Source organism: Megascapheus bottae, chromosome 9 (assembly GCF_031878675.1).
Source record: "Megascapheus bottae isolate mThoBot1 chromosome 9, mThoBot2.hap1, whole genome shotgun sequence".
Lineage (NCBI taxonomy): Eukaryota > Metazoa > Chordata > Mammalia > Rodentia > Geomyidae > Megascapheus > Megascapheus bottae.
This window is the reverse complement of record NC_143517.1, coordinates 23,885,651-23,901,351: the sequence shown is the minus strand read 5'-3', so window position 1 is coordinate 23,901,351 and position 15,701 is coordinate 23,885,651. Positions and strand designations below refer to the sequence as shown.

At 35.0% G+C, this 15,701-nt stretch overlaps 1 long non-coding RNA gene across 1 annotated transcript in view; it reads left to right on the top strand.

The window, feature by feature from the left end:
- LOC150058898 (uncharacterized) overlaps positions 1 to 15,430 on the top strand; it is a 48,927-nt gene extending 33,497 nt beyond the window's left edge. Inside the window, exon 3 of the long non-coding RNA XR_016536657.1 lies at positions 15,078 to 15,430. This is a non-coding gene — a long non-coding RNA (uncharacterized LOC150058898). The remainder of the gene's footprint in view (positions 1 to 15,077) is intronic.
- The last annotated feature ends 271 nt before the right edge of the window (positions 15,431 to 15,701 follow it).

The window sequence follows — 15,701 nt, the reverse complement described above, 5'->3', positions numbered from 1 at the left end:
GAGTGAGTGAAGATGACAGCAACAGCAAAATAATACATCTATTACCTGGAAATTAGAAAGTTTCATGAAATAAAACTAAGAGCCCAGAGTGCTTGGGTTCATATCAAATGGGAGCAATTTAAGAGAATAATTGCTGAAGTCTTCTTCAACTCAAGATTTCTATAAAGCTTAGAATAAATACAATTAGTTCAATGATTAGCACACACATACACATGTATATACATACATACACTCTATCTATCTATCTATCTATCTATCTATCTATCTATCTATCTACCTATCCAGTGCTCTTATTCACTGAGCTTGCCCAATTTTCTGCCTATTACTTGGGCCATGACTCCAGCCTTGCTTTTTGCTGGTAATTTTGGAGACAGATATTGTTTTAATTTCTTTTTTTAGGGGTTGTAATTTATTGTCAGGATAATGTATAGAAAGGTTACAGTGACCATTTGTCAGGTAGTGTAGTCCTTTGTATCCATGAGCCATCAGTACCTGGCCACATCTTATTTTTTTTAAAGATTTTATTAACATTGATTTTTTACATCATATTTCAGATGTCAAGTTTAACAAATGCAAATAAATATTCAAGAATGGGATCTCTATATACAGTTGCTGGCACATAAATTTAGAACAAAATTTAAATTAAGCTGAGAGCTTGTATATTTTAGATACATATCAGTCTATATAACATTTTGTCTGTAGAGTATATATCACGTCATAGATTTCTATGTCTATGTAGTTATAATTATATTTCCAAGATCATGTCAATGACTTTGTGTACCCAAATACTGAGTTGTCACTGTTGTACTGTCTGGATCTAATATCCACATATTAAGGATACCATGAGCCTTTTGTTCCTTTGGTCTTGACTTATCTCACTCAGCATGATTTGTTCTAGTTTCATCCACTTCCCATCGAATGCCATTATTTTGTCTTGTCTGTTGGCTATGTAGAATTACACTGTATATATGTATCACATTTTTTAGTATCCATTCATCTGTAATGGGGCATCTGGGTTGTTTCCATGGCTTGGTTATTGTGAATGATGCAGAGATGAACATGGCTAAGCAGGTATCCCTATCATGTCCTGGGTTACGATGCTCAGGGTAGATGCCTAGGAGTGATATGGCTGGGTTGTAGGGCAGGTCTATTTTTAGTTTTTTGAGGAACTTCCAAATGCATTCCAGAATGGTTGTACTAGTTTACGTTCCCACCAGCAGTGCAGTAAGGTTCCTCTTTCTCCATATCCCCACCAGCATTTGTTGTTCTGAGTTCAGAATATTGGCCATTCTGGTTGGGGTAAGATGGTATCTTAGGTTTGTTTTTATTTGCATTTCCTTATGACCATGGATGATGAGCGTTTTCTCATGTTTCTTTGTCATTTTAATCTTTTCTTTTAATAGGACTCTCTTTAGTCCCCTTGCTTATTTAGTGATTGCTTTGTTGGATTTTGGGGGGATTAGTTTCTTGAGTTCTCTGTAGATACTGCATATTAAGCATTTGTCTGATGTATTATTGGTAAATATCTTTTCCTATTGATTGGCTGTCTTTCTCCTTTAGTAGCTATGTCTTTGTGCAGAAGCTTTTTACTTTTAGGTAGTCCCATTTGTCGAGTGTCTCTCCAATCTGTTGTGACCCTGGGACTCTCTTCAGGAAGTTTTTGCCTGTGCCTATGAGTTCCAGTGTCTCTCTACTCTATCAGCAGCATCTAACTTTTGATCTGAAATGTTTACTACATATTAAATCTTTCTAATGGTTTAGATCAAAAAGGAAAAATCCAGCAAAATTATATTTAAGTATAATTGGAAATATCTATTCTAAGCAAAGTAGGGGAATGTAGTAGAGTTAATAATGCCTAAGATGAAGTTGTAGAACTCTGGTTCTAACTAAATTCAAACCCTAGCTCTTCCTCTCCACAATGGAGTGATCCGTTTTGTGAAAGGCTTAATCTTTTTTCATTATTCTAAAGACTTACTAGTACTTAACCTAAATAGTTGAAAATATTAAATGGAATAGCATTATGTAAAGTATTCATTCCTTTACTTCACAAATATTAATCATTTTATAATTATTAGTTATTAAACATTTTTATTAAAATTGCAATATAATGTTATTGTGTTAGGCTAGTGAAATTCATACAGGATGTATAAAGTCTCTCTGTCTTCAAGGAACTAAGAGAAATGACTTTCAATACATGTCATCAGTGCCTAATTTCCCTTGAGACTTACCAGTAAATGGAAACTTTAGAGTTAAAATTCTTGTTTAATATTATAAACATTGTTTTAAGATTATAATTTCAGTTGCATTTTATGCAATATTTTCAGAAAGAAAAGATGACAGCTTTTCAAATGAAGAAATTTTTATTTTTACGAATGTTTTCATTTTGTGGTTTTGAGAGCAGATTGCCAGGTAAGATCCTTCATTTTTTAAAAATGGACTATACAGAAGCAATGAAAGACAAAGCATTGGGAATTTCTTTTGCTGGTAAGGAAAAAAAAAACAGTTTCAGTGTCTGGAATTGAAGACAAGACAGTCAGTGTAATTTCATAGAATTACAAGCAGCCAAACCCATATTACATCTTTCAAACTCTTTTGTTCTCTACAGACAAAAATTACATGGAAGGAGAAATAACCGTGGAGTGACAATCATTTTGCTGTGGGGGGAAAATCTGTACCCACAAAACTTTTCTGAAATCCATGTATATATACATACTTATCATTACCTATTATGTATATTCATATATATTTATGTAACCATATTTTTAATTGTCTTGTGTTTTCAGTCTGAATTTTTCTTGTGACAAAGAAAAAGATAAAAGCCTGCAAAATGCAAAAGTTTCTTGCTTTCTTGTTCCCTTTATGCTGCTGTAACAAAATCCTTGATTGTGCTTTATATAAGGAGCAGAAATTTATGTCTCAAGGCTATTTGATTTGGGAAGCAAAAGGTCAGCATGTCTTATACTAGCAGGTTCATTTTTTTTGATGAGGTTTTACTCCATTTCCAACATGATCTTCTGAATGCTGTGTGTGTTGTATGTGTGTGTGTGAGACACAGGAACACTCAATCAATGCATGGCCGAATGCTAAAGGACAAGAGTAATAGATTTGTCTGGACAATCATTCTCATAAGAACTTTTAATCCTAAGCAGAAAGGTATCCATGAGATGGGTGAAAGGTAGATCCATTGATAAATCTGACTTTATTTTTTGTTGTAGTTGTTTCTGTGCCAATTCTGGGACTTGAAATCGGGACATGGAGAATATTCCTGAGTATTTTCTTTTTTTGCTCAAGGTGAGTGCTCTATTAATTGGGTCACATCTTCACTTCTGACCTTTTGGTGGCAAGTTGGAGATAAAAGTCTCATGGGTTTTTCTGTCTAGGCTGGCTTTCAAACTCAGTGTTCAGATTTTAGCCTCCCTAGTATCTAGTGTGGATAAGCTACCAGCAGGGTCTTCTCTCTGTTTTTAACTTCTTGCTTATTCCTGGAAGTTAAAGCAAAGATAACACAGAGGTTAAGGAGAGAAATGTCAAACGGTTGTGTTCTAGATGGTGAATATGTCATTAAGTCCATTTGATACATATTATAATCTGACATTCCCTTTTCTGTTTTCTTTTTGGTATTTCTTCTGGACAAGATAGGAGGCACTTAGGAACTTCTCGCTCAATAACTCATTTCCTGAAGTTCTTCCATAAAGAAGTTATTGAGTAAGTGCATGAGAAATCATGGAACTTGGATTTTAGTTGTCCATGGTGCCAAGAAAAATTTGATGGGGTTGGGGTTTTAACAGTCTTTTTGAAGGTTAAGTGTCTTCAGTTCTATGACAGAGTAAGCCTGATCTAGGCTCAGGGTCTCTAAGTATCATAGATTGAAGCTATGCCAGGCAGGAATGTCTGATGTGAATCACCTAAAATTAACAAAGCTAGAAGTGAGAAGTGTGGCTGTGGCTCAAATGACAGGGTGCAAGACTTGAGTAAAAAAGCTCAGGGAGAGTGCCCAGATACTGAGCTGAAACTCCAGTACTTGAACAAAAGAGAAAAGCAAAACAAACAATACCCATAAATGACAGAGTGTGCTGGGCAGCTGTCATTATTTATTGTCACAAATAACATTCATTGACAGCATACATAGGATTTCACATGACAACAGACATTTTTTTTTTTATAGGACACTTATCTCCTGTACCTGGGAATTGAACCAGGGTCTTCCTGCATGCTAGGCAAGCACTCTATCACTAGGCCAAATTCCCAGTTCCTAATGTTATTTTTTTAATGGTGAATTTCCACCAATTCTTTTTTTTTTGTCAGTCCTGGTACTTAAACTCAGAGCCTGAGCATTGTCTATGGGCTTTCTCAAGGCTAGAGCTCTATCACTTGAGCTATAGCACCACTTCTGGCTTTTTTTCTATGTATGTAGTACCAAGGAATCCAACCTGGATGCTAGGCAATAACTACCACTAGGCCAAATTCCCCGGCCCAATTTCCAGCAATTCTTAAAACACAGTTTACGTGGTGCTGTGCTATGAGAATCTTAGGTGTGTTGATATTAGAAGACTTTATTTTTTTTATCTTTTCATTTTGGCAGTATGGATTTGAACCCAGGTCCTTGTGCAGGCACAATACTTGACTTATGCATCCAGTCTTGTTCTTTGTTCCCGTTGTTGTGATGGTGGTGGTCTTCCTTCCTTCCTTCCTTCCTTTCTTTCTTTTTTTCTTCCTTCCTTTCTTTCTTCCTTCCTTTCTTTCTTTCCTTCCTTCCTTCCTTCCTTCCTTCCTTCCTTCCTTCCTTCCTTCCTTCCTTCCTTCCTTCCTTCCTTCCTGCTTGCTTGCTTTCTCTCTTTCTTTCTTTCTTTCTTTCTTTCTTTCTTTCCTTCCTTCCTTCCTTCCTTCCTTCCTTCCTTCCTTCCTGCTTTCTTTCTTTCTTTCTTTCTTTCTTTCTTTCTTTCTTTCCTTCCTTCCTTCCTTCCTTCCTTCCTTCCTTCCTTCCTGCTTGCTTGCTTTCTCTTTCTTTCTTTCCTTCCTTCCTTCCTTCCTTCCTTCCTTCCTTCCTTCCTTCCTTCCTTCCTTCCTGCTTGCTTTCTCTTTCTTTCTTTCTTTCTTTCTTTCTTTCTTTCTTTCTTTCTTTCTTTCTTTCTTTCTCTTGCTCCTCCTCCTCCTTCCTTGTTTTCACCTTCTTCTCTATCTCTATCTCCTTCCTCCTCCTCTTCCTCCTTATTTCCCTTCCTTATTTTTCTTTTTCCTCTTTCTTCTCTCCTCCTCCTCTTCTTCCTCCTCCTCCTCTTTCGTCCTCCTCCTCCTTCTCCTTCTCCCCCTTTTTTCTTTCTCCTCACCCTCTCCCACTCCTTCTCTTCCTCCTTTTCATCATTATCATGATCATTACGTTATTTTTCAGCAAGAATCTTGGGTTTTCCCAGGAGCCAACCTGAATCTTCAGCCTGTGATCTTCTAACCTACTGCTTTCTGGATAGCTTGGATTACAAGTGTTAACAAAAGCACAAGATGTTATCTTTCTTTTTTACTCCTGTGTGGTGAGTACAAATTCAAGACACTTTCACCTGAATTTGTTAACAAATAATAGCCTCACTACACTCTCAGGTGACTAAATCCAAAATTACCAAAGATACTGATCTTAGCAGTAAAGAAAATTTAGGGTTATTTTGCACCTAGTGAAGTTACCATTTTTTATTTTTTTAAATATTTTTATTGTAATTAAAAAAGGGTTACATGATATTTGCCAGATAGAAGGTGCATTAATTCACATACATTGATACCCTTTCACATGTCTTGGTCCCCATTCCCCTCCCCTCCACCCCCCCATCTTGGTTTTCCCCCCTTCCCTATCCAATTTTAAATAACCAAATACAAATATATCCAATATATCAGATAACAAAGTGAGATACTGAAGCTACCATTTTTTAATTGTAGATTTGATTCTTCTCACTCAGCAGTACAAAGTATGGGGTGCAATATTTCAACAGGATAATATTGCCAGGCATTGGTGGTTTACATCTGTAATCCTTGCTATTCAGGAGGCTAAGATGTGAGGATCAAGGTTCAAAGCCAACCCAGGCAGGAAAGTTCATAAGACTTTATCTATAATTATCCATCAAAAATTCAAGAATAGAGTTCTGGTTCAATTGAAAAAGCACCAGCCGTGTGCATAAAAGATGCCTAGTTCAAGCCCCAGGATGAGCATACATGTAATATACAAAATTACACACATGTAATATATAAAATTCCAAACACTTCCCATTTCATGGATAAATGAACCTTGTAGGGCATTATTTTGAAAATATTTTAAAAGACTGGTTGTACTATACCAGAGGAGAAATATACATTTAAAGAACATTTCATAGAATTCATATTTTAAAACTGTGCTATTTAGCATTTTACTTACTAATTGAATGAAAAATGCTACAAGCATTATTTGCTGATTTTGAACTTCTTGGCAGATGTACAGAAAATGAGAGCTTATAAAACTTGGAAAGCATTTATGTTAATCATTTTTATTGACTTGTCTTCCTTCTGTACCATGAGAAAGTAAAAGTAGCCCATGCTAAAGGTCCAAAGAGGGAGGGAAAGAAACCAGAGCTAGTAAACTCTACTGACATTAACTTCCCAAGAATTTCAGCATACAATTTGCCCACACAGGTTCCATTAATGTTAATGGGAGTTGTGTGACTAATTCTCTCTGTAGGGTACTAAAAATGTACCCTGCAGTATTAAAGTATGAACCTAATTTTTACTTTCTGTTGACTTTGATTGTGTTATACCAATGATAGTCTTTTATTATCACACACATATGTATCTCATATAAAGATTTAAAATTATTTAGGAGAGAGTCTACAGTCATATGAATCAGAATAGAATTTTAATTAGAGTTACAAATATGGGTACTACTTTCATTATAATGATAAAACAATCATGAGTATCTGTAATTTACCCTCTAGCTATACAAATGAGAACTTAAACCTCAATGAATTCAATAAATGAAACATTTTCAGAACACTTACTTAAAACCAGGTCTACATTTTAATCAGTCATGCTTTAAGTGAATGCTTATTAATAGATCATTAATAAAACATGCTTACAGAATGAGATTTCCAGGAAGAGGTGAGATGTATGAAATATAAGGAAAGTAAAAGACCTAATGGATAATATTTTAATTTTGTTTTAAATAATTGAATCCCTAGTGAGTTACATATTTATTTCGAATTAAAAGATGATTTCCTAATTTTTTTCCAGCTCTCTAGGAAGATAAAATGTTCCAGATAAAATTGCCTTGGAATTCATGATCTTTTTATACTGCCCAAGTTGCCTTTGCTTTTGACATTCATACTGAAATATGAACCTCATTTTTCCTTTAAGTAATTTCTGCCTGGCTTCTATCACTACCTGGGGGGTATGGAGGGATAAGATCTTATTTTTAAAGAATGCAAAAAGAAAAAACTATATTAATAAATACCCCATCATGAATTACTCATTAAAATCACCCAGTCTACTGTAGCTAGAAAGAAAAGGCATATATACATACATATATATATATATATATCACAAAGAAACATGGGAAAAAGCAGGCAATAATGAAGAACAATAAATAGCAGAGCACATTCTCCAAGGATTCAGAATTTGGTTCGGATGACCTTCTAGAAGGCAGAATTCTTACCCAGCACTATCATAAACTTCAATTAGGACTGATGTTTTTTTTTAAATAAGTTACAGTTTTATCTTCTTCCCTAGGTTTCTATTATAACACTCTGTGTATAAATTATAATAGAATCCTGAGTTTGGGGGTGGGGCTGGGACAAAAAATTACAATATACAATCAAGTCATGATTTCAATTTATTGGACCTAATGCAATTTCTTAGCTGTTGAACTTCATCGGAGTTCTCAAGAACTCTATTTCCACCTCAAGCCCCCATTATGTAGAAGTCACTTTGAAGCTTGTTTGAAGCTTGCTGTATTTCAGTTCTGTGCTGAAGCTGGCTTTGCTGATCTTCAGGCTCACTGCTGAAAGCTGTGTGTCCAGCCGTAAGAAGGTTCTTTGTACCCAATGGATGCAGCTTTCCAGCTGATTTGTGACCTGATGTGGACTTCAAAAGCAGCAGAGGCCGAAGATGTTACAGCCCTCATTACCTCTAAATTACTCTCAAATGAAAATGAAAACCTTAAATGTAGCTTCTTAGAAATACATTTGGAAATCTGAGTTATGCCAGTGATTAAGCCACATCGCTCTCAAATTACTGCATTTCTTGAGCTCATATTATATGGTACTATCTCTCCTTCAAATGATGTAGTAGGTTACAAATAATTGTAGCATATTTATCTGATATTTATCTGTTCATGTGTGTGTGTGTGTGTGTGTGTGTGTGTGTGTGTGAAAATTGGTGTTAGGGATTTTGCAATGTGTTTTGTGATCAGTAGATGAATGTGAAAGTGCTTGAATCTTTTGTTACTACTTTAAAAGTATGACTGACCAACTCAGTGATTTTTGGAGAACAAGATGAGTTACAAAGGAGTCAGTAAGACTCTGAAGCAAGACACATTTATTTTGAATCTGTAACAATTTCAGATAACACCTGACTGATGTATATGGTTTATTACCCCAATGGATCAACTCCTTACCACTTTATGTATCTACTGCAGGCATTGATCTGATATTCTTTGTTCATCAGGTACATTTTGCATCTCCACATTTCTGCCTCACTCTAACATGCTTCCATCTTGCCCTACTTTAGTTCACAATAATTATTTTTATTGTAATGTATAGAGGGATTACAGTTATATTTGCCAGGTAGTGGGTGCATTACTTTGCACACATTGATAACCGTTCTCATATTTTTGTCCTCATTTCTCTCTTCCCACCCCCTCCAAATCATCTTATTTTACCCCCTTCCCTTTCCTATTTCAAATAAACAAATAAACATATATACAATATGTCAGATAACAAAGTCAGGTACAGTAACAATATGAGATTTACCAAAGGGCAACAAAAGAGAAGAGAAATAACATAGTACGTTAAGAACAACAATCACATGATGTAAAGCTCTTGCTTCCATATCCTGGAGATCTTTCATTTAGCCTCATTCTATATGGCCTTATGTGTCTAGGTTTTGTGTTATTGTAATCCTCTATTAGGAGAGTACTAGGTGTGCACTAATTATTACAAATGAGGAAAACCACTGAGCCTACGTTCCTTCTGGGTCTGGCTTACTTCACTTAATATGATATTTTTCTTTCACATACGTCTGTAAAAATGCTCTATCTTCCATAGCATCCAAGTTGTACCAGAATCCTCTCACTAGGTTAGTGTCACTTTCCTCCCGATGTCTTTGTTTCCTGTGCTTCGCAGGTGCTCTAACTCCCCTTATCTAGTGAAGCAACAGAAAACATGCTTGCTGAGAGTTCTGTCTTCCTATTGGTAGCCCTTACTCATTGGGTTTTAAAATTAAGAGATTCAATTTGAATTGCAAAGTCTACTGTAAGGCTATTGTATCATTTCAGCTATTTCTCCTCAACTTTCCTAGTCCACAACTTCTTACTGTGCTTCAAGGTGGCATTCTTCTTATGCTCCCATTGCAAGAAAATGTGCTCTGTTAAAGCCTTTTGTAAAACATGTCCTACAAGAGGTCAGCTGCTGGTGATCATCTCTGGATTCCATCTACCCTGGAAGTATGTTTCAAGTAGGTTCTGGGGGTTGAAGCCAGAGACCCTGGCACAAAGAGCTGCCTTTATTGCTTCCCCAATGGCAAGGCTGCTTGCTCTGCATTTACCCTGTGTTATGTGATGATTCACTTCACCCCAATTTGCCCTTTGGGAACTGCTGTGAAAACTTCTTTTGTACAGTAAATCATGACAGCATTTGGCCTTCATTTAGGGGTAAGTGCATGGTTTATATATTAAAGCCATTTCTTTTTTTCCCCCTTTAGAAATACCATGTGGCATCAATTTGTTTGTAAGCACAAATCAAATGGCAGTTTGGGATCCTCCAGATGATCCAGAATATTCTGTTATTCAGTTTTAAAAGGTTATCAAGGCAATGATAATCTAACATGGAACAAAAAGAATGAAACGACATAGTTTCCACAGAGATTCTCTGAGAGTCGTTGGAGAAAATATGTTCTGAAACTTTTCAGAATTTGGGGACATTGATGGTATCATCAAAGAACTATTTTATTGTGAACATGTATTTATACAACAGAAATCTGTTGGTTTCACTTAGCCATTATCTTGAAGGTGTTCAGTGATAGATGAGTGTAGGGTATACAACTAGAAGCAGTGCCAACTTTATAGCTTTTGATATTTAAATATGTCACAAATGGACAAATAAAGGAAGTCCCTGAGTAAATTCTCTTTGCTTTGTCTTCTGCCTCCCAGGGGATATCCCAGACTCTCCACAATGGATTTCCAGGTTTATCCAATCAGCCATACTTGTGGCTGTTGTGGTTGGCCTGTGGCCTGAGGCTTAACTTGCCCAGTAGTTCTGTTTCCCAAAACAGGCTGAGGAAGTTTGTGACCATGTTTGGTTTGTTCCAAAGGGGCTGCCATGGGGTTTAATGAGGTTGTGAACATATACCAAGATTTGTACATGGCTCATCAAATAAAATACATCTTCAACCCACTTTTCACTTCAGTAAGTGGTTTGGAATAGGCTGTTTTACAAGCACATGTGTTTATCATATGACTTTATTTGGGGACAAACATCACTTCTTACATTTGGAAGACAGTTTCTGAGTAGCTCCATGCTGTGTTTCAGCCGTCTGCATTTAAGAACAACTGTTGGAATCCTCACCACGACATCCCCATTTTTTGGGGGGGGGGAGTGAAGTTTTCTGAATGTTAAGATGTTTTACTTCATTCATATGTGATACCTAGCACAGGAAGTCAAGAAAGCAGACTTCTTCCCTCAGAGAGGTATGTAACTCATGACTTCCTGTTTTCCAAAGGATGGGGTCAGCCTCTTGTCAGTTCCACTCCTTTATGAGTTTAGTGTGTTCCACTTGTTGTGCGTCAGATGAACAGCCAGAATGTGGGATCCTTCTATGACTCTGTTTGTAGGACATTAAGTAAACAACTGAGCCTCTTAGGTTATTAGATTCTTCCACATAATTTTTAGACAGAATACCAGCCTGTAATTCAACAAAAAGGGGCATTGTGACTAATACTGAGAATCACTGTAGAATTTGTTTTTCTGCTCTAATACTCTATATCATCATATAGAAGAACAGAAATGGTCTTTTTCTGAATGAGCTTTGGTGAGTAGTTCAGTGAGTCATCCAGTATCTTCTAGTCAATGACATAAGGCAACAAAGTACATTCTATGAATAAAACACATAGATAAAACATTTTCTCCCTTGATGATTCAGATCCACACAATAAAGTACCATATCCCATAGAGTTTATTTCCTGTAATGGTAGGAGATAAAATTGATCTTTCCAATTTTACTTCATATTTGCTCCCCACCTTCTCAAGTGTTTGCCACTGTGGCTTATGGTGAAAAAAGAAAAGAAATAGAATTTGTCACGCAACTTAAAACCTCAGGGCACTTGATTTGAAAAATAAAGATAGAACTAACTTGGCATGAAAAGGTAACACTAGGAATTATGAGAACATTTGTTCTTCCAAAACAAAGAAAGAACTTTCCACAACAAAACCAAACTGGTTGCTAATACTTTTGTCTGCTTTTTTTCCTTTTTCTTTTTCTGACCAAGGAAGGCTTAATACTATATTATAACATGATTTGAAATAAAATTTAGAGCTTTAGGAAAAGTATATTTTAATCCACATTTTTCCCAAAGTTAATTTCATAGATTCATCAGAAATAATAATTGTTATATCATTCTTTGTATCAGTACTAGGGCTTGAACTCAGGCCTGTGTGCGCTCCCTTATTTTCATGCAAGGAATGGTAGTATACCACTTGAGCCACAACTTCACATCCAGCTTTTTGGTGGTTTACTGGAGATAAGTATCTCACAGGCTTTTCTGGCTGGCCAGACTTTGAACAGTTATCCTCAAATCTCAGCCTCCCTAGCAGCTGAGATTACAGGCGTGAACCTCTCATTCCCCAGTGACAGATGGTATTTTTAAAGAACTAATGGTGTTCAGTTAAGCCATTTCATCTTAAAGCTGAGTTTTAAAAAGACAACAAATGATCTAAGTAAATCATTTAGATGATTGCAATTTTGAAATAAGTGATTGAATTTAGGTGATTAAAATTTGAGGTGTTTTAAATTATTTTAATAAATAATGCTTTGTATTTGAGACCAGAAACAGAAAATTCTTGGTCTAGGTGGTAGCAGCTGTTTCTGTATAAAGAGACAGACCCTGGACAAATAAGCTATCTAAGAATCAGGTATTGCAACTATCGGTTTAACCTTCCTGGGTCTGGGAGTTAATTATGTGACCAAGTAGGTATTAGAAAAGCTTCAACGACACCGTAACTGGAAAATTATAACGTACAATAACATATTAATGAAACTGAGAATATTGTTTAAATTTGTCATGCATTTCCCAAACATGTTTTTACTACATAACATTTTTTGAGGAAGGACCACAAGAGAACTATAATATAGTAGGTGATCCTAAGATAAAAGTAATACAAATAAATACCACACATTTGTAACAGTTCACAAATATTTACATGATGCAGAGAAAGGAAAGATAAGAATAGCCTTGATTTCAATTTGCTGATTATTTGCTGTACATGAGGGCAGAATAGTCATGTTCCACAGAATGGCTATGATGCATATTGAGGACTTACTATATGTCACATAGTGTTAGAAGCATTTTATATTCATCATTTGATTCAATACTCACTTTATCCTTGAAAAGTATGGAAAATAATTATCCCTACATATTGATTGAGAAAGTAGGGTCTAAAAAGGTTAAATGACAAGTTCTCAGTTAGCACACAGGCAACTTGATTCTAATTCATCAAGATGGAACCCCACACTTACATTTAGCAAGCACACAAAATATTAAACCTAGCACTGACATTTTGAATAGGACAATGTTCTTCACTTAATTGATGGGAGGGTTATCATAGGTAAGATATTTGCAAATGGTTACAGCGATAATACTGATAATTACCCATGACTTGGCGGAAGATGGAGAAGAGTCAATAATCTCACCATTCATTATGTGGATGAGTTTAGCTGAACACTTTTAGGTCTTGATTGCTTATTGGAATGTTGTTATTACTAAATCTATAAAAGTCAAGAAATTATAGAGTTTGTTCCTATGGCTTGAAAGAAATGGACTATGTTTAAAATAAATATTGCTCGGATATGTCAAAATGATTGCATTAAAAAAAGACTACACTGTTGGCTCATAGTACAGATTGTGATGGATCCAGCCCATTGGATTAGATGTTGTTTGTTGAAATGTCTGCCTTCTCCCTTCCTTCACATTCAGTTCAAGCAGTAGGAAATTACCCCACAATCCTTTTTTCTCATTATGCTTATGCTGGGAAATTCATTTCGTGGTTGCTGAGCATTTTGAAAAACAGTGGATGTTTGTAGTTATATATTCTTTTCTGGTCATTTTGTCACAACTGCCCAAATAACAATTGATAAAATGTTTTAGCTTGTACATTTATTTGATTTTTGATCACAGATTATTTCTTTTGCCTTACATATATCAATATTAAATTTATTAATGCTTTGAATAGGAACTATATGTAGAATATAAACAGCTATAAAATTCAGTAAATTATGGACAGCTAGAAATAGAAACATGATTTACTAAAACTACATGCTTAAATGCATAATAAAAAAACATATGATTTCTGCAATGTTTTTCTATTCCTGATAATCTTTTTTCCCTGTTAGTTACTCTAACATACCCGAGAGCTGGTAGAAACAAATTAACTCTGTTTAAGCTTTTATTGTTTGGTTGGTTTTGTTTTTTTTTTGTCCAGTGCCAAGTAGAGAATAATTGAACATTTAACAGAGTTGTGACTTGTAGTTTTCCATGTTAAGATATTAGATGTTAGAAGGCAACTCATAATATTTTCACAAATCAATTCATCTCAAAGACAGGCTATTTTTTTCAAATTTAGATTGTGTGTTTAGAAAGAAAATTTAGAATTGATTTTTATCTTTTCATAAGACATTTTTATCCGATGGTAAAAATTTTGCTGATATATCCTAATACTTTTCACATGTAAGCTCTGCTTCTTCTGAAGGCAGAATCTAAAACAGCATTACTTTTATTTTATTAATTTTATTTGCAGATGAACAGGTACATCTCTAGAATAATTTTAGATGTGTTTAACTTCTATAGGTTTTTGTTAAGAGTCCAGGGATAAAATTGCTTAAATAGGTCATTGAAATCTGTTTCTAAAAATTATTTTCTTATAGATTTCAAACAAAAGAATGAAGCACATGGTCCTTAGTAAAAGGATACATACACAGGGCCGAGAGTTGGCCTAGTGGTAAAGTGCTTGCCTAGCATACACGAAGACCTGGGTTCGATTCCTCGTTACCACATACATAGAAAAAAGCTGGAAGTGGCGCTGAGGCTCAAGTGGTAGAGCTCTAGCCTTGAGAACATACAAGGACAGTGCTCAGGCCCTGAGCTCAAGCCCAGGACTGGCAAAAAAAAATATATATATACATACACATAAAATATTATAATGTACAACATATCTAATATGCTATCATATATAGTGTTATATAAATTATATTTATACTATCATATATTATACTAAAATGTATGGTATAGAGTATAATATACAATATATTAATATATATAATTTGTTTTTATTTTTCTTCTTGTCATAATCTTTCCACATAGTCCAACTAGCCATGAACTCATAATCTTCCTGACTCCAGATCGTTTGATTAGGTGTGTACCACCATGCCAGGGACATTTAGTTTGTCTTAAACTAATGACAAATAGTGATAATGATAAGGATTTTATTCTACACAGAGTCAAACTGTACCTCTTCATTACAATTTTCTATTATCCTTAACAGCTTGCATAGAATTCTTGTCTTAAAGAACAGTATGATTTTTTTTTACATTACTAGAACTATGAAATACAATCTTTATAATTTCTTTTCTTTGTTAAATAGAACCTACTTCCAAGAATGTGTGCTTTCAATATCATGAGCTACATAATACTACAAAAAAAAACCTGGGACTGAAGAATAATGTTGAGCAATGTCTTTCTATTTTTCACTCTCTGGATGCAACATAACAAGATGCAAACCATCCATTCTCAATGAAGATAATGTGTCACCCAAAAGCATGAAGTACAATTCCCTGCTATGGTAATACAAGGTTTTTATTGAACAAAGAACTATTCATCACTAACATGACTTATTCCCTTCTCTAGGTAGGGCATTCTATTGTAAGAAAGTGGCATGAAAGTTTTTAAAAGTATCATTAATGGTTGTATTGTAACTTTCTGTGGCCTTTCTGTAGATTTCTGACATTTTCAAGAAGAATAAAAATAATACAATTACAAGCATGCATTGTCATTTTGTTGTTACTAGAACAAATGATTATTTCATCTTCCTCTAATTTTGGTTACTCTATGTTTACTGAATCCTAAAATTATGGTATTTAAATTTAAGTATCAAGTGAAGTTTCCAGTCCTACTAGATAGTAGGCAAATTTGATCAAATGACTTTAAGAATTTTATTACCATTGTGGCATCCTTAATGCTGATCTACTTTGTCTTTGCCAAAATCATT